Genomic DNA, 24,697 nt, shown 5'->3' with positions numbered 1-24,697 from the left:
GCCTGGCTCCCACGAACTGCATGGAGCCTCTTGCTAAAGCACGATGTTTTATGTCTTCAAAAGAAAGGCCTTTGCAATTAACCCCTTGCAAGCATGCAGGCTCATCCAGTTTGAGAGTCCTGGTTGATGTCAGCATTTTCCTCCACGCTTCGAATAGGCTCTAATACACACAAGATAGCTCAGTGGGTTAGTGCAAATGCAGGTTACTGCAAGCGCCTAGCAGCTTATCACTACATTCCACCCCTTTCGAAGTGAGGCCTGAAAATGCTGACTCAGTTCCATGATCTGGAAGCATGCACAGTGTGCTGTAGGCCAATTAAGCGTTTCTCTAGCGCAGTCATTCTAGTATAAAGGAAAGACATTCTGCGCAAGAGCCCGATGAAGACGATAAGTATGAATATTAGGGAAATCAGCAACCACAGCAATGGGTGCAGTATTATATTAAGCAGCTTAGTGGAGGAAGGAGACCATCCAGTGAAAATATCCCACCAGTGGTGAGTAGTAACGGATTGCAGATGGTCAGCAGTTTTGATTAATTGATTTCTGTCTATTATTAGCTTGTACTCTGCAGAAATAACTGAGGTAGCTAGCGTCTGGAAATCTTTCCAAGCAGTTTGAGCAAATTGTCTAATAGCTTGAAGCCGGGCAGTAATCACTCCATAGGATAGAGTCCAGTTAAGCAAATGCGTGAGCTCAGCATGCAGAGTAGTGTGAGACCACTGAGTTAAAGAATATAGGGTATGAGTAACAATGTCTAGGATAGTCACAACTTGATCTACACAAAATACTTGAGGATTCCCTAATAACCTATAATTGTTAATAAGCAAGGAATGATTAGTAACTACGCAAGCTGTATGCTGATCTATCTGAAAGATGTCAGTCCCATTTATGTGGTATTGCATCCAGGTGCACTCCCCTGCTACGGGATGTATACATGTGTCCGGAACCCTCCCAGTTAGGGGACACACCCACCCCTGATCCCAGGGCATGCAGGTGTGACTGTGGATGGTGTAGTTTTGGCTGTCTAACCATTCCCCTCGTATTTGCGGAACCCACCAGGAACCATTGATTTTCATAGGCAGTACTATAAAAGGGCACCATATTTCTAGAGCATAAGCGGTCCTACTCACTTGCATTAACGCATGGCAGGTGTTATTCATGCAATCAAAAGCAAGCGGCTTAATCCATATGTCTGCTGGTAACTGTAGCTCTGTGTGCCAGTGGGTTGAAGATAGTCGTCCCCATTCGGAGCGGAAAGCCAACACATGCTGATTTAGCAAAGTTTGCCATAAAATACATCGTGTGTCTTTAGCAGTTTTGTTGACCTGTCCTATGGCAGAGAAAATGTCTTCATAGCTGAAATTCTGCCACTTCCAATGGTTGCCAATACTTGTAGCAGTGTTGCGCAGGGTGGGACTTATCAATGGGCCCCACTGAGCCAGAAGTTTTATAGCGCCGCTGGCATCAGAACCCATAGTGGCTAACTTGTTGCGCACAGTTTCTATGTCAAAAGCATTGAAAGCCCCCGTTCCCACTCCCGCTGCACCCGCAATCAATGAATCTAAACCCCTAGCTACGCGCAATTTGGTGATGGGCCATAGAAATTGACTCCATTTATAGCAGCTTGGTAGTACTAAGGAGACATTGCCCCGTGACAAGTCTATGTCTAAGTGTACCTCTGAAATAATGGAAGCGTGCATCACATGTCTGCAATTTAAATGTTGTCTTACTATTGGAAAATCTAGCAAGTTCACCGACTCCACTTTGTGAGATTTGAAAAACACCATCCTCCAAGTGGGATGCCTACCATGTACAATATTGGTTTTTGATACAAACACCATACTACCATCTGGTATAGGCTGTTTCAACGTACAATTATATGAAGAACATGTGGCTAAGTTATAGTCCAGAAAATCTTGGCGAGTACACTCGTTGCAGTTCTTGGGACAAAAGAAACATGAAACATCAAACAAATTATTTGATCCATTCACTGAAACTTTTGGACCTAAAATCTCGTAGGCGCCAGTCATATGAGTTAGTGATAAAAGGTGTCCAACAATGTGCCAATCTAGAACTCTTGCAGTTCCATGTGGATACTCATTTGTAACGCTTTTCTCACAGGTTACGGTGCGGTTGTAGTTATCACGCAGGACTGGAGCATCAGGTGTAGTGCATGCGATTCTCAGAGTCCATGTAGTGTCTTGCAATAACCCACTCTTTACAGAGAAAGCGTTGGTTTGGCAGGCCAGGAGCACCCACAGCAAGGCAAGTCCCATCCCCTTCATACCGCTCTACGTTCGTGGTGTGAGCCTAGTAGCGGGAATATAAACAGGCACATCAGAATTATGCAAAAGTACAACATAAGTACTTCCAACACCTTGACTTAACACTTCCCCAGCCTCAGGCTTTTTGTTAGGATGGTGCACCCACACCTTTTTTCCTGTGCTACCGAAGCCTCCTTCCCCCCTCAATGTAGTGTCTGGAGATTGCTTGCTTTCTACTACTAGGGGGACAACTGCTTGTTCACAAATCAATTGTGCAATTCGGTCATATTTGGTTAATGGTACTGCAGATGCACCAGCATTATGTAAAAGTACCGAAACAGTCCCTCTATAATCGGGATCAATCACACCTCCTAATATGTCAATGCCTTGTTTTGCCAGGCTGGATCGTGCAGCAATGCGTCCATAAGTGCCAGCCGGCAATTTGATGCCAATACCCAGCGAGATGGATTTGGTTTGCCCCGCCGGTATAACATCATCTTCACAGGTAGATAGATCAAGTCCAATGCTGCCTGCAGTGGCTTGCACAGGCAGCTTAGCTTCTTTGTCGGTTTTCCACACAACAAGAGTCTTTGTAGATTCCACTTTCTCACTTGTCAGTCTCACAAAGGGTGTTTGGCGATTTCCCAGTGGACGATTATTCAGTTCAAACAGTGCATGTGCCAGATGTTTGGACCACCCCTTGAGAGTGTGAGTCTTAGTCAGCTTCTTTATTTGTTGCTTGAGCAGCCCATTGCTACGTTCCACCAAAGCAGAGGATTCTGGGTATCGGCTGATGTGCAGTGTCCACTTTATGCCTTGCTCTAGTGCCCAGTCTTGCACATTGTGTCCAGCAAAATGGCTGCCTTGGTCTGATTGGATTTCATCCGGGATGCCATAGTGTCTGATGAGGTATTCCATGCCTTGCAAGGTAGCCCGTTGATCTGCATGGGCAGCTGGATAAGCTAATAACAGTCCAGAATATGTGTCTACCATGGTCAACACATAATGCTTTCCATTCTCGGGCGGTAAAGGGCCAATGTAGTCAATTTGCCATACGCTAGCAGCTCTTTCACCTCTTCTCAAAGGGCCTTGAGGCTTCCTCTCCAGAGGGTAGTGCTTCACTTCACTGCACACGGAACATTGGGAGGCAGCTTGTCTGGCTTGATCCATGGTAATGGGCAATTGTCTCTTTTTTGCCCATTGGTAAGTTCCTGTTTGCCCTAGATGCCCTGAGGTTTGGTGTGCCCAATCCGCCATCCCTTGCAGCACCTCAGCTTCTTGCGGTGTTGTCACTGGGCGAATCTTTGCCATTTGGTCCACTTCATTGTTGAACAGGGCAGCCAGTGAGGTGTCAGGGGGCATGTGTGCATCGACATGCCCAATGCAGATTTTGCACCTCTCACCTTTGCACCACATCTCTTCCCAGATGTCTGGCCCTCCCCAGATCGGCGTGTTCTTGATCTGCCAACCATCTCTTCTCCATGCCGGTGCCCAATGTGTCAGGCCTTGATATGTGGCCCAACTGTCTGTGTATATGTATGCAGTCTCTGTTTCCTTCACTTGTTCAATCACGGAGGCCACTGCTTGCAGTTCAGCATACTGACTTGATCCTCCCACACCTTCTCTCATTAGCAGTGTTTCTCGATGGGGCTGGAATGCGACAGCTTGCCAGTGTCTTTGCCCTTTATCATACTTTGCCGTGCCGTCCGTGAACCATGCAGACTTTTGTTCTTCTTCTGTCAATGTATCATAGGCGGGTGCGACTTTGAAGGGAGATTCTGGCAACGCCACAGGGGTGTTTGGTTCAGGCATCGCTTCCAGATCTACCGCCTCCAGCATTTGTTCTTGCAGTCTGGAAACCCCTGTGCGGCCAGCTTTCGCACGTTGCTGTAAATACCATTTCCATTTGACATGAGTGGCGTCTTGTGCTCTGCCACTTTTCCCATTTGCAGCAGTGTCACGCACCCAGCCCATGATTGGAATTTCTGTGCAAATTGTCACTGGTTGCTCGCCTGTGATTCTTTCAGTTTCAACTAGAGCCCAGTACACTGCAGCAACTTGTTTCTCAAACGGAGTGTATCTTGTCATAGGATCTGTGAGTTTCCTTGACCAGAACCCCTGTGGCACTCTTTTATGTCCTTGCTTTTGCCACAAGCTCCACACAGCCACGTCATTGTAGACAAGAATTTCCAATTCAAAAGGATCAGTTTTTGTCAGGGGCCCCAGCGTGATGTAATTTTGCAATGCGTCTTTAGCCTGTTGGAAGGAAGTCTGTTGCTCTAGGCCCCATGTAAAGTCATGTTTCTTTCTGGTGACTTTGTAAATGGGTTACAGTATCAGGCTTAAATGAGGTATGTGATTTCTCCAAAACCCCATTAACCCAATGAATCTTTGTGCCTCTTTTTTATCTGCTGGTGGAGCCATCTGCTGAACCATATCAATTACCGGGTCGGGAATTTTCTTAACTGACCCAGACCAGATTGCACCTAGAAATTTCACCTCTTGAGCAGGCCCCTGTACCTTTTTGGGATTTATGGCCCACCCCCGATTTTGCATGTGTGTGATCAACTTTTCAGCAGCGTTTTCTACATGTTCTTTCTCAACACTGGTCAGCATGATGTCATCAATGTAATGAGCAATAAATACATTATACAATTGCACCATTTTTAAGTCTCTGGCAATCAATCCATGACACAGAGTGGGACTATGCACATACCCCTGGGGCAATTTAGTAAAGGTAAATTGTCTGTCTCCCCAAGTGATAGCAAATTGGTCTTGTGATTCAGTGTCAATATCAATGGAGAAAAATGCATTGGCCAGGTCAAGGACCACATGCCATTCACCCACTTCTCTCGTAAGGTTTTCAATCAGGGTGATGATGTCTGGCACCGCCGCAGCTAAGGGCGGCACCTTCTTGTTCAAAATGCGGTAATCAATTGTCAGACGCCATGCCCCATCCGGGCGGCGGACAGGCCAGATCGGCGAGTTGAATGGACTGACTGCCGGCCTCATTATGCCAGCTTTCACCAATGACTCAATAGTTTCACCAATCTCTTTATGTCCTCCTGGCAACCGGTACTGTTTCACACACACTGGGTCAGCAGGAGGAGGTAAATGCAAGGGGGACCATTTGGCATGCCCAACCACAACGGGGTTAATAACTCTCACATGGATTTTTCGATTGCCAAAAACAAATTCACCTAAATCTGTAGTCACACTTTTGCCCAACAACACATCCATGCCAAGGATGTACTCCGGTATATCTGCAATCAATATATTTGCTGTGAAAGGCAATCCCGCGCCAATTGACATTTTTACATTAAAGGCTTTTGCAACAGTTTCTGCTCCCCCATAACCATTGACCAAAACTCTGGGACCAGACAATTTACTGGGATTGCCATTCAGAATGGTTACCTCAGCTCCTGCGTCTAATAGAGCCAAGACATGTTTTACTTTCTCATCCAAGTACAAGGTAAGTGGCACAAAAGGGCGTCTGTCTCTGGGACTAGTTCCCTTTATTAACCGTACCTCAAAGACAGAGCCAGCCCTTCAATCAAAAATGGGGTCTGGGACCTCCCACTTGTTCTTTGCCAAATCAGGGTAACCTTTTGCTCGCACTTTGGGCTTTAACACCTCCTCTTCAGAGGGTGCAGAGGGCTTAGTTTTTTCCCGTCCCTGTCTTTTTATTTTCTTCCATTTCTCAAGCAGCTCAGATGTGGGTTTACCATCTATCTCTTCCCTTGGAATTCCTGCTTTTAGCAGGTCCACCCACATTTGTTTGCGTGTGATCTCAACAGTATCAGCTTTCTCTTTAGACTTTACATTTTTACCACGCTTTTTTTCTGAATCATTGTTTGCAGCCACTAAACGCGCTGCTTTGCGTACATCCAGCCCTTCTAGTTGCCCTAACAGAAGTGCCACTTCACCAATGGCTTTGCCCTGCGCTGGACCCAGCAATGAAAGCAATGCACCCTTCATGTGACTCGGTGCATTTCTTAACAAACGTGCGCGCATGCCAGCTGTAAACAACTCCATGTCAGGCCCTGCAAAATTTGCACTGTACAGTGCACACTGCAAACCCATCTCTCTAAGCTGGTTTGTTGCTTCAGTTAGTGACTGCCAACAGCCCCAACTCTCTTCCATATCCATTGGACTCCCATACAGATTCATTAGGGCAGTCTGAAGCCAATTAAACAAGGAATGAGAACCTTGCTGTCCGAGCGCGCCGCGCACTATCTGTCCCAACATCACATTAGTAGTGAGTGAACCCATCTTTAACAGTTCCTCTGGGGTTAAGAAGATACTATCGGCACCCGTGTCCCAGATGCGAAGGAACCAAGTCAAAAGTGCTTCACCTAGCTTCTGTCTAAATAACTTAGCAATCTCTAAAAGCTCTGTCTGTGTATAATCACGGACAATCCTTGTATTTTGAATATTTGCACCGCCAGCTTGGCCTTTTGATTTGTTAGTGATTAACGGCCGTGCTGGATAAACACATTTCTTTGGAGCACATTCCAGCTCCTCTTCATCAGACCAATTTAATTCAGCAAGTCTAATTTCAACAGACTCATTCCAGTCATGTGCTTGCTCAGTTTCACTATCACTGACTTCACCCGACCATAAATTTGGGTCCCAGTTATCTTTCCTAATTAGCGCGCGAATCCTTATCTTTGACGGATTGCCCCGCCGCTGTCTGCGCTTGTGCGTGGCTACACGCACAGCTAAAGAGGCACACCTGTCCTCCATCTGATCAGCCCGTTTAACGGACGATTCAAGGGTCTCTCTCATAATAATTTGTTGCTCTTGGAGCAGGGATATCTCGTCTGTTAATTTACTAATTTTAGCATCTTTAAGCAATTCATTCTCATGCACCTTTCTGAGCGCCTGCAGGAATAACCAGCCTATGTTTCCTGCTGCCTTTAGCTCCTTTCTGCATTTCTCAAGCGGTAAACTCTCCAAGCACTTACTAATTACCGCTGGGGAAACATCATTTTCAAGCATGTCCCATGCCCTCGGTGCCGAGTACCGATGCAAAATATCTGCCACACCCGACCAAGCATTTGATGCCGGCCATCCTGGAATGTGACAGAGTGCACTATCTTCCCCATTGCATTCATCTTTTGCATGTTTTTTCCAGAAGGGCATCGTGCTCGTAAACCCTGCTCACAGCGCCAAATGTAGTGATAAACAGTACCCGCACCTCCCTGGGATCCAGCCCTTTGTGCAAAGTAAATCACTCCTAATTACCTTCCCACACAAATAAGGTTTAAGAAGCACGATGAACTCAGTCTGGAAAAAAGCCAATCACACAGAATATGATGCTTGCATTTATTATCTACAATGACTAATGAAAACTAAGCAGCAATTTATAATAATGTGGAAATAGAGAGTGCAAGCTATATAATGCCAATTATCAATCACAGATGAATATGCAATTATTTGGTTTTACGCTCCTAATGAAATGTAGATGAAGGTACGATCTGATCACACCCAGGACCCTCGCCGCTACAGGTGCCCGGCACTCCTCAGCAGAGGAGGGGAGGACTGGCCAAGCCCCCACAGTCCTACACCAGAGCGGGGATGTGATGTTAGGAGCCTCGGCCCTGATAGCGCACAGCTGGTCGTCCAGGCACTGTCCTTGATACGCGCGTCTTTCCAACAGTCCAGGATGAGTCCCCCCTCCCTGGTCCAAGTATAGTTCTCTTATTAGGAGCTGCACGTCAATCATCATGACGTGTCAGCTCTTCGAGAAGCTTCTAGGCTCTTCCCTCCTGGCAGTAAACATGTTTTTTGCTTGGAAAGTTACAAGACTGGAAACAGCCAGTCTTGGCTCCCAGGCTTCGGGCACTGTGTTTTTTTGCATTCTTGTCTTATCAGTGCACCTGACTCGCAGAGCGAAGACGGGCAAAACTATGCCTGGCTCCCACGAACTGCATGGAGCCTCTTGCTAAAGCACGATGTTTTATGTCTTCAAAAGAAAGGCCTTTGCAATTAACCCCTTGCAAGCATGCAGGCTCATCCAGTTTGAGAGTCCTGGTTGATGTCAGCATTTTCCTCCACGCTTCGAATAGGCTCTAATACACACAAGATAGCTCAGTGGGTTAGTGCAAATGCAGGTTACTGCAAGCGCCTAGCAGCTTATCACTACACAGGGCTACGACACGTGCGCTGGTGCACGTTGATGCCATCATGCCACGTGGATCTGGGGCAGCAAGGTCATCTGCTGCCCCAAGTAGGCAGGGCGGAGAGGCTGCAGGGGCAGCTGCGGCTCCATCCACCCCAGCTCTCACACACCCAGCCAGGACAGTGTCGGTCCTAGTCCATCCTGCTGACATTCCCCCTGACACCATTACACTTGAGCCAATGCCTGCACCAACTCCCATGCTGAGTGTGCAATCCCACACACCTGATACAGAGCCCACCAGGGCTCCTGCCCCTAGTGTCCAGAGCGGCGCAGGACACTCAGGATCACCACCACCTTCCAAGCGGAAGAGGAAGAGTGCTCGTCCGGCACAGGCTGATGCCCCAGACACGGCTACACAGTCCGGCCCCAGGACCCAGTTGCCCACCCACACCTGCCTCTGGGGTTGCCATGTCGGGCACTTCCACATCTGGCACCAGTGGCAACCCCAGGCCAGAGGGGCAGAGGGGCACCAGCTTCACTGCCACCGAAGTTGGTGTCCTGGTGGAGCATGTCCTGGGGCAGTATGATGCCCTCTTTGGATCGTCCCGTGCCATCAAGGAAGGACGGGAGAGGATCTGGGCCGACTGTGTGGTTGCCATCAACGCGGAGGGGGTGGCAACCCGCAACATCCAGAAGATCAAGAAGCGCTGGGAGGACTTGAGGTCCAGGACCCTTGTGAAGGCCCGGCGCCTCGTGGAGGGGGGCCGGGGCCGCATGAGTTCCATCCAGATGAGGGTCCTGGAACGCGTACGCCCAGCGCTCCACGCCCAGATCCTTGAGAGGGAGGCCCGTCTGGAGTTGAATGGTAAGTGTCCAAGCATTACTGTGTGAGACAGGGCATGTTGCTGTGTGCTGGGTCTATGATACTTGCCTGTATGTGTGCCATAGGCCATGTATGCATGTATGTGTGCAGGGACATCATAGTAATGCATGTGCAACCAGTGATGTGTGACCTACATGGTTGTTGCATGTGTTCAAATGCCGCATGGGGAGCCGTATGCAGATTTTGAACATGAGAGCATGCCAGTCTCTGTGCCGGGACATGGGTGGGGGTGAGGGATGGGTGCTGATGCCAGGTACATATGTGGTAGCCATGTCTGTGTGCCTGACCTGCGTGTCTGTGACTTGTGCATGCCATGGATGCATGACACATGTGTGTGACAATGCACAGATTCAGTGGAGCAGCCAAATTACCCTTGTATCCGCTGTGTTTGTTGTGTTTGGGGCCAGATGGATGTGACTGAGGTGAAGTGTGTGCATGTGATAGGCATGAGCCATGATGCATGTGAGTTACATATCATTGGATGTTTCAAGAGTCCATTGGACATGCATGGAAATGTCCATGGCATGCACCATGCCTGTTACTGTGTGTGTTTTGCCTGGACTGACCCATGTGTTGTGGAGGGACATGATGGAAGTGTACTTTGACAGTGGTGCTCATCTGCTATTGCTTCCTGTCTAGGGGACCATTGTACAGTAGCCTGATGCTTGTGTTCTTTGTCTCCCTCCACGCAGCGGCTAGTGAAGAAGAGGGCGGAGACGGCGCTGTGGAGCAAGGCGGCGGGGATGCCCCCACGGCTGCAGCGGAAGGGGTGGGTGAGCCCCCACAGGGGCCTGCTACCGTGGGAGACGGTGAGGAGCCATCCAGGTTGGTGGTTTGCACAGAGGAGGAGGAGGCCGCCACTGGGGCACACGTGGGGCCTGGTGGGGGCATCCCTGCTGGTGCAAGTGGTGCTGTCCAGGCCCAGGGGCAGGAGGCAGCACAGGTCACCGTGGAGGGGCCTGTGCATGTCGCTGTCCCTGACCCTGTGAGTGCACCACCATGCACCAGCAGGGATGCCCCGTTCCAGGCCCGTCCGCAGGTAGAGGGGATGTCCATGTCACCTGACTCCCCTCCACCTGCGGACGTGGGAACCTCTGGCCGTGTGGAGAAGGTCCTGATTGGGGTCGCAATGCGCACGGCTGTGATTCGTGATGCCGTGCGTGCTTCCCGGGAGGAGCACGCACGTCCTCACGAAGTGCACCGTGCCGACGTGGCCCAATTGGGATCGGCCATGTTCGGGGGTTTCCTGCATGTGTTGGCCAATCTGGCGGCCCTCTCCTCCTCTGTGCAGGCTATACACCAGTCGTTCTCCTTGCCGTCTTCCGGCCCAGATGCCAGCAGGGCCCCCTGTGGACCTGCCCCGACCAATGCAGCCAGCTCGGTGGGGATCCCATCCCTGCCACAGTTGGGAGTCGGAGGTCCAGCAGGGGTGGACAACATAGCAACTGGACCCCAGCAGATGGAAGATGTGACAGCATCATCGGGCAGGGCACGTGCACGACGGCGTCGGTGGTTTCCATCAGGCTGGATGCCGTCGTGCTGGCAGAGGCAGTGGCGTCGGAGGCAGTAGCGGGCTCGACGTGGGAGGCATCATGGCTCGGGGCCATCAAGATCAGAGGGGCAGGCATCGGCCGGAGGGCAGGGCAACCCTGGGATGGTGGTGTCTTCCGTGTGGGAGCAGTTGGTCCAGCGGATAGGTGCGGAGCGGCAGCGGGCGGAAGAGGAGCGGCTCGCCATGGTCAGGGCGGAGTTCTCCATGCGTCGGGCGTTGAGGCGGGCTGAGTGCCTCGAGGAAGCTCGCAGGGAGTTTGAGCTGAACATGGGGTTATCCCTGCGAGACCTCGGGGCCAGGACAGAGTCCCGCCTCCAGGACATCGACATGGAGTTCGATGATGCCCTGGCCAGCAACATCACCAAGTGAGCCGCAGGACTTGCCCGCTGCCTTTGTATATAGTTATTTAGTTAGTTAGTGTTAGGTTTCCTTTATTTATTTTTATTATTTTGGACCGCTTGGACAATGGCCACTTTTTTGTATATATTTTTTTCATTAGGTAGTAGTAGGTTTCATTTATGGTGTTGGGCTCATGGACCCTTGAACATTCCTGTATATAGTTTGCTTTTTGAAGATACATTTTTTTTTATTTGTTATTGTGTTCACCATGAGGAAATGGTTTTTCATTATTTTCCTTCTACATGATATTGCTTTGTACAACATTTGTTTTTGTATTCCTTTGTTTTTTTGATTTTTACTTTTGTTCTCGGACATGGACCATTTATTTTGTTATCCACATTGTTGTATGTTTGATTTGTTTACTTATTTTTCATCTTTAATACATTTTTTATTTTTACTTTCACTTGTGTTATTTTCTCATTGGTTTCATACATGTCATGATATGGGTTTTGACATTCACTTGCACCCATTGTGTATGTGTGTGTGACGGACATGTGTTCATTTACATACTTGCCATTGGGGTTGTATCATGTAATTGCATTCACTATGTGGGTGGATGCAATCCTTGCCTGGGTGTTTGTGCTGGGTATGCTGCCCATTACTGCCATGATTGAGTATCGTCAGGACCTGGGGGCAGGGGGACATGTGTGGGTGCCTGGTGGAGGCTGCCCCTGGTGGCTGGGGGGTGGGAGACATGGGTGGGGGCCTGGTGGAGGGTGCCCCTGCACTGCTGGGGGGTGGGGGTGGTGGGAGACATGGGTTGGACATGGGTGGGGGCCTGGTGGAGGGTGCCCCTGGTGGCTGGTGGGTGGGGGTGGTGGGAGTCATGGGTGGGGGCCTGGTGGAGGCTTCCCCTGGTGGCTGGGGGGTGGGGGTGGTGGGAGACATGGGTGGGGGCCTGGTGGAGGCTGCCCCTGGTGGGTGGGGGGTGGGGGGTGGTGGGAGTCATGGGTGGGGGCCTGGTGGAGGGTGCCCCACAGTGCTGGGGGGTGGGGGTGGTGGGTGACATGGGTGGGGGCCTGGTGGAGGCTGCCCCTGGTGGCTGGGGGGTGGGGGTGGGGGTAGACATGAGTGGGTGCCTGGTGGAGGCTGCCCCTGGTGGCTGGGGGGTGGGGGTGGTGGGAGACATGGGTGGGTGCCTGGTGGAGGCTGCCCCTGCACTGCTGGGGGGTGGGGGTGGTGGGAGACATGGGTGGGGGCCTGGTGGAGGCTGCCCCTGCACTGCTGGGGGGTGGGGGTGGTGGGAGACATGTGTGGGGGCCTGGTGGAGGGTGCCCCTGGTGGCTGGTGGGTGGGGGTGGTGGGAGTCATGGGTGGGGGCCTGGTGGAGGGTGCCCCACAGTGCTGGAGGGTGGGGGTGGTGGGTGACATGGGTGGGGGCCTGGTGGAGGCTGCCCATGGTGGCTGGGGGGTGGGGGTGGGGGTAGACATGAGTGGGTGCCTGGTGGAGGCTGCCCCTGGTGGCTGGGGGGTGGGGGTGGTGGGAGACATGGGTGGGGGCCTGGTGGAGGCTGCCCCTGCACTGCTGGGGGGTGGGGGTGGTGGGAGACATGGGTGGGGGCCTGGTGGAGGGTGCCCCTGGTGGCTGGGGGGTGGGGGTGGTGGGAGACATGGGTGGGGGCCTGGTGGAGGGTGCCCCACAGTGCTGGGGGGTGGGGGTGGTGGGAGACATGAGTTGGGCATGAGTGGGGGCCTGGTGGAGGGTGCCCCTGGGGGGTGGGGGGTGGGGGTGGTGGGAGACATGGGTGGGGGCCTGGTGGAGGGTGCCCCACAGTGCTGGGGGGTGGGGGTGGTGGGAGACATGAGTTGGGCATGAGTGGGGGCCTGGCGGAGGGTGCCCCTGGTGGCTGGGGGGTGGGGGTGGTGGGAGACATGGGTGGGGGCCTGGTGGAGGCTTCACCTGCACTGCTGGGGGGTGGTGGTGGTGGGAGACATGTGTGGGGGCCTGGTGGAGGGTGCCCCTGGTGGCTGGTGGGTGGGGGTGGTGGGAGTCATGGGTGGGGGCCTGGTGGAGGCTGCCCCTGGTGGCTGGGGGGTGGGGGTGGTGGGAGACATGGGTGGGGGCCTGGTGGAGGGTGCCCCACAGTGCTGGGGGGTGGGGGTGGTGGGAGACATGAGCAGGTGTGCAGGGTAGTCCCCTGTGGTGTGTGCTGCCTGCAGGGGCCGTGGAGGGTGTACAGGTAATGCCTGGGAGCACACAGCCAAATCGCGTGTGGAACTTCCCGCGCACCCCTGCAATCCACGTACCCGGCCAAATCGCGTGTGGAACTTCCTGCGCACCCCTGCAATCCATGTACCCTGACTAATCGCGTGTGGAACTTCACGCGCACCCCTGCAATCCACGTACCCGGCCAAATCGCGTGTGGAACTTCCTGCGCACCCCTGCAATCCACGTACCCTGACTAATCGCGTGTGGAACTTCACGCGCACCCCTGCAATCCACGTACCCGGCCAAATCGCGTGTGGTACTTCCCGCGCACCCCTGCAATCCACGTACCCTGACTAATCGCGTGTGAAACTTCCCGCGCACCCCTGCAATCCACGTACCCTGACTAATCGCGTGTGGAACTTCCCGCGCACCCCTGAAATCCACGTACCCGGCCAAATCGCGTGTGGAACTTCCCGCGCACCCCTGAAATCCACGTACCCTGACTAATCACGTGTGGAACTTCCCGCGCACCCCTGCAATCCACGTACCCTGACTAATCGCGTGTGGAACTTCACGCGCACCCCTGCAATCCACGTACCCGGCCAAATCGCGTGTGGAACTTCCCGCGCACCCCTGAAATCCACGTACCCTGCCTAATCGCGTGTGGAACTTCCCGCGCACCCCTGAAATCCACATACCCGGCCAATTCGCGTGTGGAACTTCCCGCGCACCCCTGAAATCCACGTACCCTGCCTAATCGCGTGTGGAACTTCCCGCGCACCCCTGAAATCCACGTACCCTGCCTAATCGCGTGTGGAACTTCCCGCGCACCCCTGAAATCAACGTACCCGGCCATATCGCGTGTGGAACTTCCCGCGCACCCCTGAAATCCACGTACCCTGACAAATCGCGTGTGGTACTTCCCGCGCACCCCGGTATACACGCACACGTTTTTTTTCTGTCAGCGCGTGTCTGTGTTTGTGGGTACCCCTTTGCACGTCATTTGTCCTGGCGGGCCACAGTATTGGCCATTCATCATGGCTGTATATAGGTGCTATTTGTTGGCGCACCTTTTGGCGCACATTTCTTCCAGGCGCAGAGACGCTACCGCCTGCTTTCTTGTGGCGGTCGTGTTTGTGCCTGTGCGCTGGTTTGAGCGTGCGCTTTTTTGCCCTATTCTATTCCATGAATACGTGTTGTAGGCGAGCGTGTGGGCGTTCCGCGCACTTGTACCCTGTGCTTCCCCCGTGACGCCCACATTTTGGCAAGTTGTTCCCCATTCCGAGTGTTACGCCCCGTGTTACACCTACTTTTGTTGCGTGCGCCGCGCTATGTGCGATTTTCGCTGTGTCCTGCGCGATTTTCGCTGTAACCTGGCGCACGCCGTTAGATGGCCTGTGCGCCAACGTGCGCCGCGCACTTTCTTATCGCACATCCGATGGTCTTCTCGCGCACGGCCTTCCATGAATCGATGTGCGCTGCTTTTCGTGCGATTTTCGCACTTGCACTGCGATTTTCGCTATTCCACTGCGATTCGCACGTTTTTGGCCACTTGCGCCGCGCTAATAATTCCATGAATCGGCTTGTAAGTGTTATAATGTTACACTAGTAATTCAGTGACGCGTTGGCAATACTTGAAAACACAAGTCCGATAAAACATTATTTATTGTATGCTTGCAGGCAGGCTATTCCGTACTGAAGTCATACTACTCAATATGCATACCCATAATACTTTGCAGGAATATGCGATGGTGGGATAAATAGAAGAAATTAGTTGTATAATCCACTATGCTTTCCAAAAAAGTGACCGTAATGAACTTAATTGTTCTTTGGACATAAGAGTAGAAAACCAATATGCTCATTTCCGCACGGCCTCCAGATGTGGCCCTTATATTGAGAGGGACGCCTCTTTTTAAATAGAATTCAACGCGGTCGTCTCTCTACCCTATTCGGGCGCCATTAAAACATCGTGTGGGTGGCGTCACTTGCACCTCGTGTGGCAGTGATGCTCTCATAACGAAATTTTTGGAAGACTTTTAAGTATAATAGTCTATAATACAGTAAAAAAAAAAAGTGCTTTTGATTCATAAACTGTTGTGTCCGAGTTTGCAGAACCTCAGCCTAAAATGCCCGATTCATGGAGAAGTCAGCATTTCTCCCGCAATACTTGTGCGCAGAGAACGACATTGCGCGCGCCCACATATTCATGGAATTAACTGCGCAGAGAACGACATTGCGCGCGCCCACATATTCATGGAATTAACTGCGCAAAGTAACCTTATTCCCAAGTCACAGCGGGAGCTCTTTGACACGCCCCCAAGTAAAGCCAAAGCCACATTCACCTACACTTGCGGGGTTCCCTCCAACCAAGTCTACACCTCAACACCACTGCGCGGTGTCCCCCATGGCTGTAACCGGCACCCCAAGGACATGCATACAGTTTCTCAGAAAGCATTTTTTATCCCGGTCAAACTGCGTGCAACCCCCCTGTAAACAGTCTGTGCACCCCGCCATGCTGCGTACGCACACCCCTAAGTACCATCAGAACCTTGTCTGCGTGCGCGCACCCCTAAATATGACATGCAAACAGACCTTCAGAGTTGTGATACCTCCACACAAGTCAGTATGCCTGCTTCCAGGTGGTAGAGATTTCGAGGGCACTGCATGGGCATTTAGCAGGTGACAGGTTGCACATCACATCCCTGAATACGCTTTGGCGTGCGCATTTGTGGGAGTACTATGGACTGCTGTGATATGGCATTTGTAACGCGCCTATACACAAGTGTTTCAAGGCGCGGCGCGGCGTGCCAAGGAAGGGGGATTAGAGAGAAGACAGAGACAGCGATCTTACCAGGCCAATTGCGGGGGGGAGGGTTGCCAATGGAAAGGGGAGAGGGCAGGGCTGTACATGGGATCAAAAAAATAACAAGAATTGCGGCCAGCAGGTGGCAGGTGCAAGGGTAAGTGCAGATAGCAATGTTGATCTCACAAGAAAGCAATATACAAAATAGAACATTCCATCGCTTTCACTCTTTTCTGATGAATGAAAGCGTACTTTATTTAATGTTGCCTTCTTCTTCTTTGGTCATTTCGGTGTCTCGATTAAATCTTGAATGGACCGAGGCTATTTAGCTCTTAGCTAAAGTAGGAAAGCAATCCTGACTGTCCACCCCTACATGAGAGGAAATGCATCTATTGTACTAGGAACGGGGCAAAGAAAGTTTGATCATTAGCTTAATTGCTGCCCAGAGCAATAATAGGCAATGCTGTCTGAGATCTGGTAGGTATTGCCACCCCACTTCCCGATCGATCAGTAATAGGGGACAGTATTGATATTCACTGAATCGAGTGAAATAACACGTTCCCACCCTCTGCAAAGGCGCTGTACGAGTATAGACCCTAAATCCTCTTCTGGCGTGGACAACCAAGGCCATTTCTGCTTCCTATATGTTAGCAATCACATGTCCCCCCACTGTGCAAGCAAACCTGTTTCCAGTTGGCTTCTGGTTCAGCTACTTGGTTTGGCTATATGGGCCTGCATGTACTCACACCCTTGATGAACTGAGTTTAAAAAGGTGCAAAGAAGAAGTTACTCACAAGTAGAAATGAACAGTACTGTATCTGCTGTCACTTACATGTTCATGCCTCTCACATCCATGACATAAACTGAGCAGAAAGCCTGTCTCTCTTTACATCACTATGTAGTTTTACCTGAAAAACAGTAGAAAGATAAAAAAAAAATGACAACGAGCTGGATGTAACGGTTGCTAATCTGTGGCTAGTCGACTCGGCCAATGACAGTTCATTTACTACAGTTTAATTGGGGCAATATAATTTCCCTACTGTAAATTCATGTGATGTCGTGTGAGGACATCTATTGACCGTTATTAGAATTGCTGCCTTTCACATGACTTGAGAAAAAGGATGCAGTTCCACAGCAAACATACAGATGTCCTCACAAAGACTCACATGGTGATCAACGAAGCACTTCAGATCATGCCTGAACACCTGGAGTTTTTCAATTTTTTAAAAAGTAATTGTCATATCTTAGGAACCTATTTAAGTAATTATAGTAACTTGGAGGAGATGGCACAACCATTTCAAAACGTGTTGTCAAATCACAATAATAAACAGCAATCTCTCCTGACAAATTATCAATAAAAAGCCCCAAACCAGCAGATACTAGCCAATCCTCTTCCCGAAGATAAAATCCTTCCTTCCACCCAAGTCCTTCAGAATCACGGTCCATGCACTGGCCCCACTTGGGGGAGTATCCATGTGTAGAACCAAATATGGGGGTCTAACACCCGAATCTTCCCTTAGTTGTCATATTATCACATTGTGATTCTGGTGAATTTGTTTTGTAATCACTTTGCATGCTGTAGGCAATCACTTTTTTGTTCCTTTTGCCTTTTTTATCTAAAATATCGGTTGCTTTCTTATTGAAACGTAAGACTATTTTATTCGATTTCTATGGAATGCAGCTCTCTTTAAAAATATTTTTTTTTTATAGGGTTCAAAAGAGAGAAGAGTTTTTTGGCCAGTGAGAAAAATTAGGAGCCAAAGAACAGAGATGATGTGTTTTGATAATTACACAATTCAAAAGAGTGTCTGGACCGAGTTGGCTCGGTGATAACTCCTACTTTCTGGGAAAAGGAATTGTGGAAAATTCTTTCACTCCGTTCCCAGAGTGGATACATTTGTGGTCCTTTCTCTTGTTTTTTTGGAGAGGATCAGTCTGGAGGCTGGTTTGCAATTCTTATTTTTTCGCTTTTGTATGCGAGAGTACAGAGCATTAGCCTACCGGTTTCAGTGGGGAAAGGTTATCACCCCACTTTCATCAGGGCTGTTGTAGACCAGCACTGGTTAGTGTACGGCCTTATTTCTTCATTTTTCAGAGTATCTTGACTGTTAATAGGAGGCCCCACCCTTATAGGTGGATTCTCCCCGTGTAGCGGTCCTAAATGATTACAAGCATTGGCATTTTCTTCCAATTGCAGTATTTTCAACAATGCATTCCTGGGATCCTATTGTGTTCTCGAGGCAGCGGGGGAGACTTTCCTGTCTGCGTGCTGCGCGACCACTTAGGGGGACCCAACACTTTGCAACACCGCTCATAATGGGAAAGATGAAAGTCAACAATCTCTTACTCATTCTAGAGGAGCTGCGCTTGTTTCCCATCTCATCCGGAATCCTCTTTAATACTGCCTGCATCAAGTATAAGGCAACCACAACTTGTACACCTAAATACCCATCCGCAAAACAATTTAACGCAGGTGGGCCATGCTAATTTAGGAGCCAGGCCATCAGTAGGCTCGAGATGAAATTGGCACACAAGATAAAAGTAGGAAACAAGACTTCTTTTGCTACACCCCTGTCTGCGGGTAATTGGGACCACACCAACACCCTTGCTGTTCAGGATGGAACTTAGACCTTATTCCTCAGTCAATACCCAGGCACCACCTAGGCTATTTGTGTTCTAGCCTCAGGTCCTACACCCAAGGCCGTACCATCTGTGCCATATATTGTAACACCCCCCACCCCAGCTCCCCTTATAAGTTAACCCCAAAAAACCTTACAACACTCATTTGCTTTCTAGCTAGATTTCCGCTACACAAAACTCAAATGGAAAATATAAAATGCAAACATATTAATATAGATATGCCCTACATGCCTTGCAATGTTGTATTAAAGCGAAAACCACATCACTGTACCAAGCAGCATGGGAACTAATCTAACACCTAAAGGCAGCATTGAACATATCTCTGCCTAACACAAACAATAAACACTGTCCTACAAAATTACTGATTTTGAAACAGAGCCTACCACGGGAATCCCAAACGGGCTACGTCAATAACCGCACCCCATAATTAATTCAATGGAGAGGGCCATGAGGTCCGACCAATTTTCCTCCAAACAGTCCAGAGTACTTCCAAAGTGGGGTGGGAGCAAACCTTACTGGGTATCATCTTCACTGGGGACCACAGCATATATCAAACCTTTCTGGGATGGGTTACCCAGTCCCCTATATAGGATTGATACATACCTAGGTCATCCCTCATGTGTTCTGGAAGGTTTATAAAGTAGGGAGCCGTGTAGTAATTGAAAAAGTCGGGAAACCTAAAACCCCTATGGCCCTTGGGGAGGGTTCAACATCACCCTTTTAATACTGGGCTATTTTCACCAGCCAGATACTTGTGTACATTGACAAAAATCAACTTCTCTAAAAAAAAAAGCTCTCAGGCAGGGGGTAGGAATCATTGTGAATAGAAAAAGCAAGCAGGGAAGAACATTCATCTTAACTGAGGTCATTCTACCAAACCATGACAATGTGAGTGCTGACCACTCCCTAAGGTCCTTCCTGAAGCTCCCAATGAGAGGGCTAAAATGTAAAGCCTGTAGCCTAGTTAGATCATTAGGAACTCTAACACTGAGATACGTAATTGCCTCTTTCTCCACGTTCATCCCGTGGACCTCCCTGATTTCTGCTAGGCTTGACCCTGCAAGCTAAATTGGCAGAACACTGGACTTAGCCACATTTATCCTCAGACCCTCAAATTTGCTGAACATTCTCATAATTCCCAACATTTCTCAAAACGACTCTCCAGTGTCTTCTAGGTATCCCATGATGTCATCCACAAATAGTGAGAATTTAAACGTAGCCTCGCCACACTTGATCCCTCTAATATTGGGAGTAATCTTAATAGCTACTGCGAGGGGTTCAATGGCTGGTGCGTATAAAAACAGCGACAACGGGCCCCACATCTTGTGCCATAGTATAGCCTGAAGGGGGTCTGTTAAGTACCATTAACCTGGATCCCGGATGGTGGAAATCTCTCCATTGAGGTAACCAATGGTTGAAATATCCGACCCAAGCCAACTCTCTCAAGGACTGCACCCAGAAACTGCCAGTCCACTGAGATTAAGCATGCGTCGACCCCCTGTTCTTGCGCCAAGTGGATTAAGTCCAGAGTATTCCTCATGTTATCAGAGCCCTACCTTCCTCTTATAAAACCAACCTGATCCCTTTGAATAAGGGAGAAAGTACTCTGCCTAACCTGGTCACCAGGATTTCAGCAAAAACGTTTATATCAGTATGTTGGTGTGAGATAGGTATATATGATAAGGATAGAGAGTCATAATTTTCCTCCTTAGGGATAACCACTATAATAGCTCCCAGCATAGACTTTGAAAGGGATCCTTCCTCTAGGATTTCATTAAACATCCTAGGCAAGATCAGTACAAGGGTTTAACAGTATATTTTAAAGACTGAACAGTGAAACCGTCATCACCAGGGCTTATACCCCGTTCATATTTTTTATTGTTGTCTCCACTTCTTCCTCCATGATAGGGGAATCCAAACGTTCTGATGTCTCTGGAGAGTCTGGGCAAATCCAACCTTTCCAGAAAATGACTTACATGACTCCCATCCCCTACATAGTTAGCGGTATACATGTCCTCAAAATATCTTCCAAATTCTATCTGAATATCATGATTATCATACACTAACTGGGCATTTGACGTGTGGACTGAGCTAATCGGTTTCGATTTCCTGCACTCTCTCAATATCCTGGCTAAAATCCTATTAGCTGATTTCCCAATCTCATAATATTTCTATTTAAGGAATTGCAACTTTCTTTCAGTTTCATGTATCAGACGAGACTTAAACTCTGCTTTATTTATCTTGAGCTCCTTTGAAGAGGCATGATTGGTATAGTTTGAACCAGGTGTTCCCGGCTGGAGTGATTCAATCTTGCCCCACAAATATGCTTCCTTCCTTTGGTGCTCCAGTTTCTTTTGTGATCCTATCCTAATTCATTCTCCTCTAATAATGGCTTTAAAACCTTCCCAGAGAATAGGGGTTGAAACCTCCCCATCATCATGGAACTGGAAAAATTCCTCAATACTTTATTAGAACCCCTGGCCTGCCTCTCTGTACTTGAAAAGGAAATCATTACAAACCGACCTGCCTCTGTTTCCTCCCGTCCCACTCTCCCATCTTCACCACCAGAAGATCATGATCCGACCACAGGAAGGTTGAGAGACATGCTTCCTTTATGTTTCCTCTTACCGACGTGTTGCCCAAAATAAGATCTATCCTAAAATAGGAATATTTGCGGGGTGGGCGGTCTCCCTCCCCAACAGGAAACTATGCATACTTCAATCCCCAAACCCCGGTTCATATCCGCAAAACGTTGTGACTCCCCTATCTGACCTTGAGGGATCTGTGTGTTCCTTTTTCTTTGTCTATCCCTCAGTGGGTCTAGAACTATGTTAAAATCTCCCTCTATAAACCGAACCATTTCTGCAAATAATGTATTCCTATGAGCCACTTCTTCCCAAAAGGGTATCTGAGCACTATTAGAACAACACAACAAACCCACCGCAACTCCTTAAAAGCGACAGAAAGGGGGGGGACGCAATGGCGGCCAAGGAGAAGCACATACACCACAGCGCTAGATCGTCACATTTAGTACTAATGAGCATTTTATAGTACTTACCCCACCATAAACACTTATATGATTACAGAATTCTATCTCAAACTCTCAAAAGATTCTGTTTGTGCTATAAATAATACCTTTGATACATGATGGAAGAATTACCTTCCAAGGGAAAGGCTCAGGAGCATTCCCCTTAATCACCTATTCGTAACATTCACATCTTTCTTCTACTGGTCTATGGTAGACTCACACTTCAACAATTTCTAAAATTACGCCGTTCAACATTTCTGTTGACTTTGAGGCTGGGCTGCAGTGACTTGGCATAGGGAGGCAAAACAATGCTTGCTTGTTTTTTCTACAGGCAAGCCAATCACCAGGTATAATTTCACCATTAGTCAATTTTGACTGAGTAGGCACGCAGGAAATGAGCGCCCAATGATATCATCAGGAAACTGGCAGGAATATTCCTGCCGAACTTCCTTCATAGAGATTTGTGGTGAAAATGTGTTTTTTACCCGAAAATAAAAAGACTAATTTAGAAAGACCACTCTGAGACCGATGAGAGCAGTCTTTCTAAATAAAACTGTCATGCCCATGCCGTAGATGAAAGCACGCTGGGGCTGCAGATGCGGCCGGCTAGGAGAAGATGGGAGTCACAAGCGTGAGAGGTATTTATCCTGTGTGTATGTTGAAGAGGAATGGTTGCAGTGTGAAGGGGAGTGGCGAGGGCAAGGGAGAAGAAACTTAAGAACAGAGCAGCTGCCCCGTGAAGGTCGAGAGAAGGAGGCCCAGGCAGGTGGCAAGCCGAATAAAGAATTAAATAGACAAATAGAAGGAAAACCGAGCAGATTCACGGTGTGCTAGCACGTGACCAGCCGAGTGAGTAGAGGCACAGTTTCACACCTACGCCTGGCTGTCTCCCAAACAGAAGATGACATAACTTTTCCTGACAAGAAACTACAGTTTCAAGGCCGAACCGCAGCCAACTAATTGACACATAGCACTAAAGTATTGATTGATGGAAGGGAGGCTGGGTGAATCTTGGGGCATCCTGCACCTGGTTGACCATTCTGAGTGCTGCTAGTTAAAGTGGAGATTTATGCATAGGGTTGAAGTCAACCCAATCATAGTGGACCAAATAATCTAGGGTCCTATAGATAGTGAACCAATGGGACGTTGTACCTTTAGTGACGTCCACCGTAGTCATTTTTGAAGGAAGGGCTGAGACGCCCTCCTGATAATGTTTATCCAATCCTCACACTCCATTACCATATACAGATATAGCACCCATACTTAAGTTACCTTTTCCAACCAATAGATTTGTATGACAAACTTTTGAGTGTTACACGTCAATGACGACAAATTTTGAGTATAACTGTTACTGTTTGCATGAAGAAGTTGCTAGCTGAAGCGAGACGGGCTATCGCATCACTGTTGATGTCCATGTTTCCCCGTTTTCTGTACTTATCATTAAATGGACTCCCCTTTGCCAAACCACTGAGTTGTTCTTATTGATTGGTGTTGGAGTGAGAAATCCTACACCCCATCCACCTCAAGGTGCAGCTATCTCATTTTAAGAAAGTCCTACGGAGCAAGCTCTGACTCTATGGGCTGGTCAGGGATATCTCACTCTCGCAGTACAAAGGGGACAAGGAGACAGGATCCAGTATCCATACATAGAAGAGAGTTACACTGGCTTCCTATGGAAGCTAGAATTTGTTTCATAATAAACACGATTGTACGCAAGTGTTTATACAGAAAAGCAGCGCAATATATTAAAAAAAGACTGACCGTGGAAAATTCGACTAGAGTTTACTCGATCTAAGTACTCAATGCGCCTTACGCAACTAAGATGTAATCGAGCACAAGGCAACCAACAGGCTTTTGCCTCACAGGCAGGCCTACTGTGGAACAAACTCCCTGTGGCAATGCGCCGGCAAGATAACCTGGTTGTCTTTAGGAAAATCCTTAAGACATTACTGTTTGGTTAGACTGTTGTCCACTCTATCAATTTTGTACTTTTTGTGTGCCTGATGCCTTTGGGCTCCAGCGCAATATAAGTCAATAAACATAAAACATAGCATGGCCAAAAGTGGCTTGATGATACAAATCTGGATGAATTCACCCCACAACTGTCAGACTTAGCCAAATTCCTAGGCTACATTGTCGACAGCAACCTCTTCTTTCAAGGGCACATAGCTAAGAAAGCCTAAGCATATTATTATTATTATTATTATTATTATTTATTCGGATTTGTAGAGGGCACGTCAGCCCGGGGGCATTGTGGCGCTTGTTACAGACATATCTTAGTTGCATACACAAGCATAATACAATATTCACAGGAGCAAAAAAATTAAAAGTATGACATTTGTACAAATGTACAGTGCAGATTATTTACAAAGGTTAGCGAATGTCACATATTATCGCGCAAGGAAAGAGGTTTTCAGTTTCCTACGAAAAATCGGGAGTGAGTTCTCGGCTCTAATGTCTGCAGGTAGTGCGTTCCAGGACTTGGCAGCAATGTAGGGGAAGCTTAGGCCACTGGCTTTGGCTTTTTTGATGCGTGGGATGTGGAGTAAGTTGGTGTATTGCGTCCTGGTGGGACGTGTGGAAGAGGGTTTGTAGATGGTCTCTGATAGGTAGGGCGGGGCAGAGAGTGAGAGGAATTTGTGTGTGAGGGTGAGGATTTTGAGAGTGATCCACTCTTTGACCGGGAGCCATTGGGCTGAGTGTCTGGCCTGGGAGATGTGCTATCTTCTTGGGATGCTAAGAGCGGCACGGAGAGCATTGTTCTGTGTGACTTGTAGTCTCTTTAGGTTTTTTGCCGATGTGCCTGCTAGGAGGGCATTGCAGCAGTCCAGTTTGGCTCCAATGGTTGCTCTGTC

This window comes from Ambystoma mexicanum, chromosome 1q (genome assembly GCF_040938575.1).
Source record: "Ambystoma mexicanum isolate Mex_15411 chromosome 1q, UKY_AmexF1_1, whole genome shotgun sequence".
In the NCBI taxonomy this organism is placed as follows: domain Eukaryota; kingdom Metazoa; phylum Chordata; class Amphibia; order Caudata; family Ambystomatidae; genus Ambystoma; species Ambystoma mexicanum.
This window is presented reverse-complemented; position numbering follows the sequence as displayed.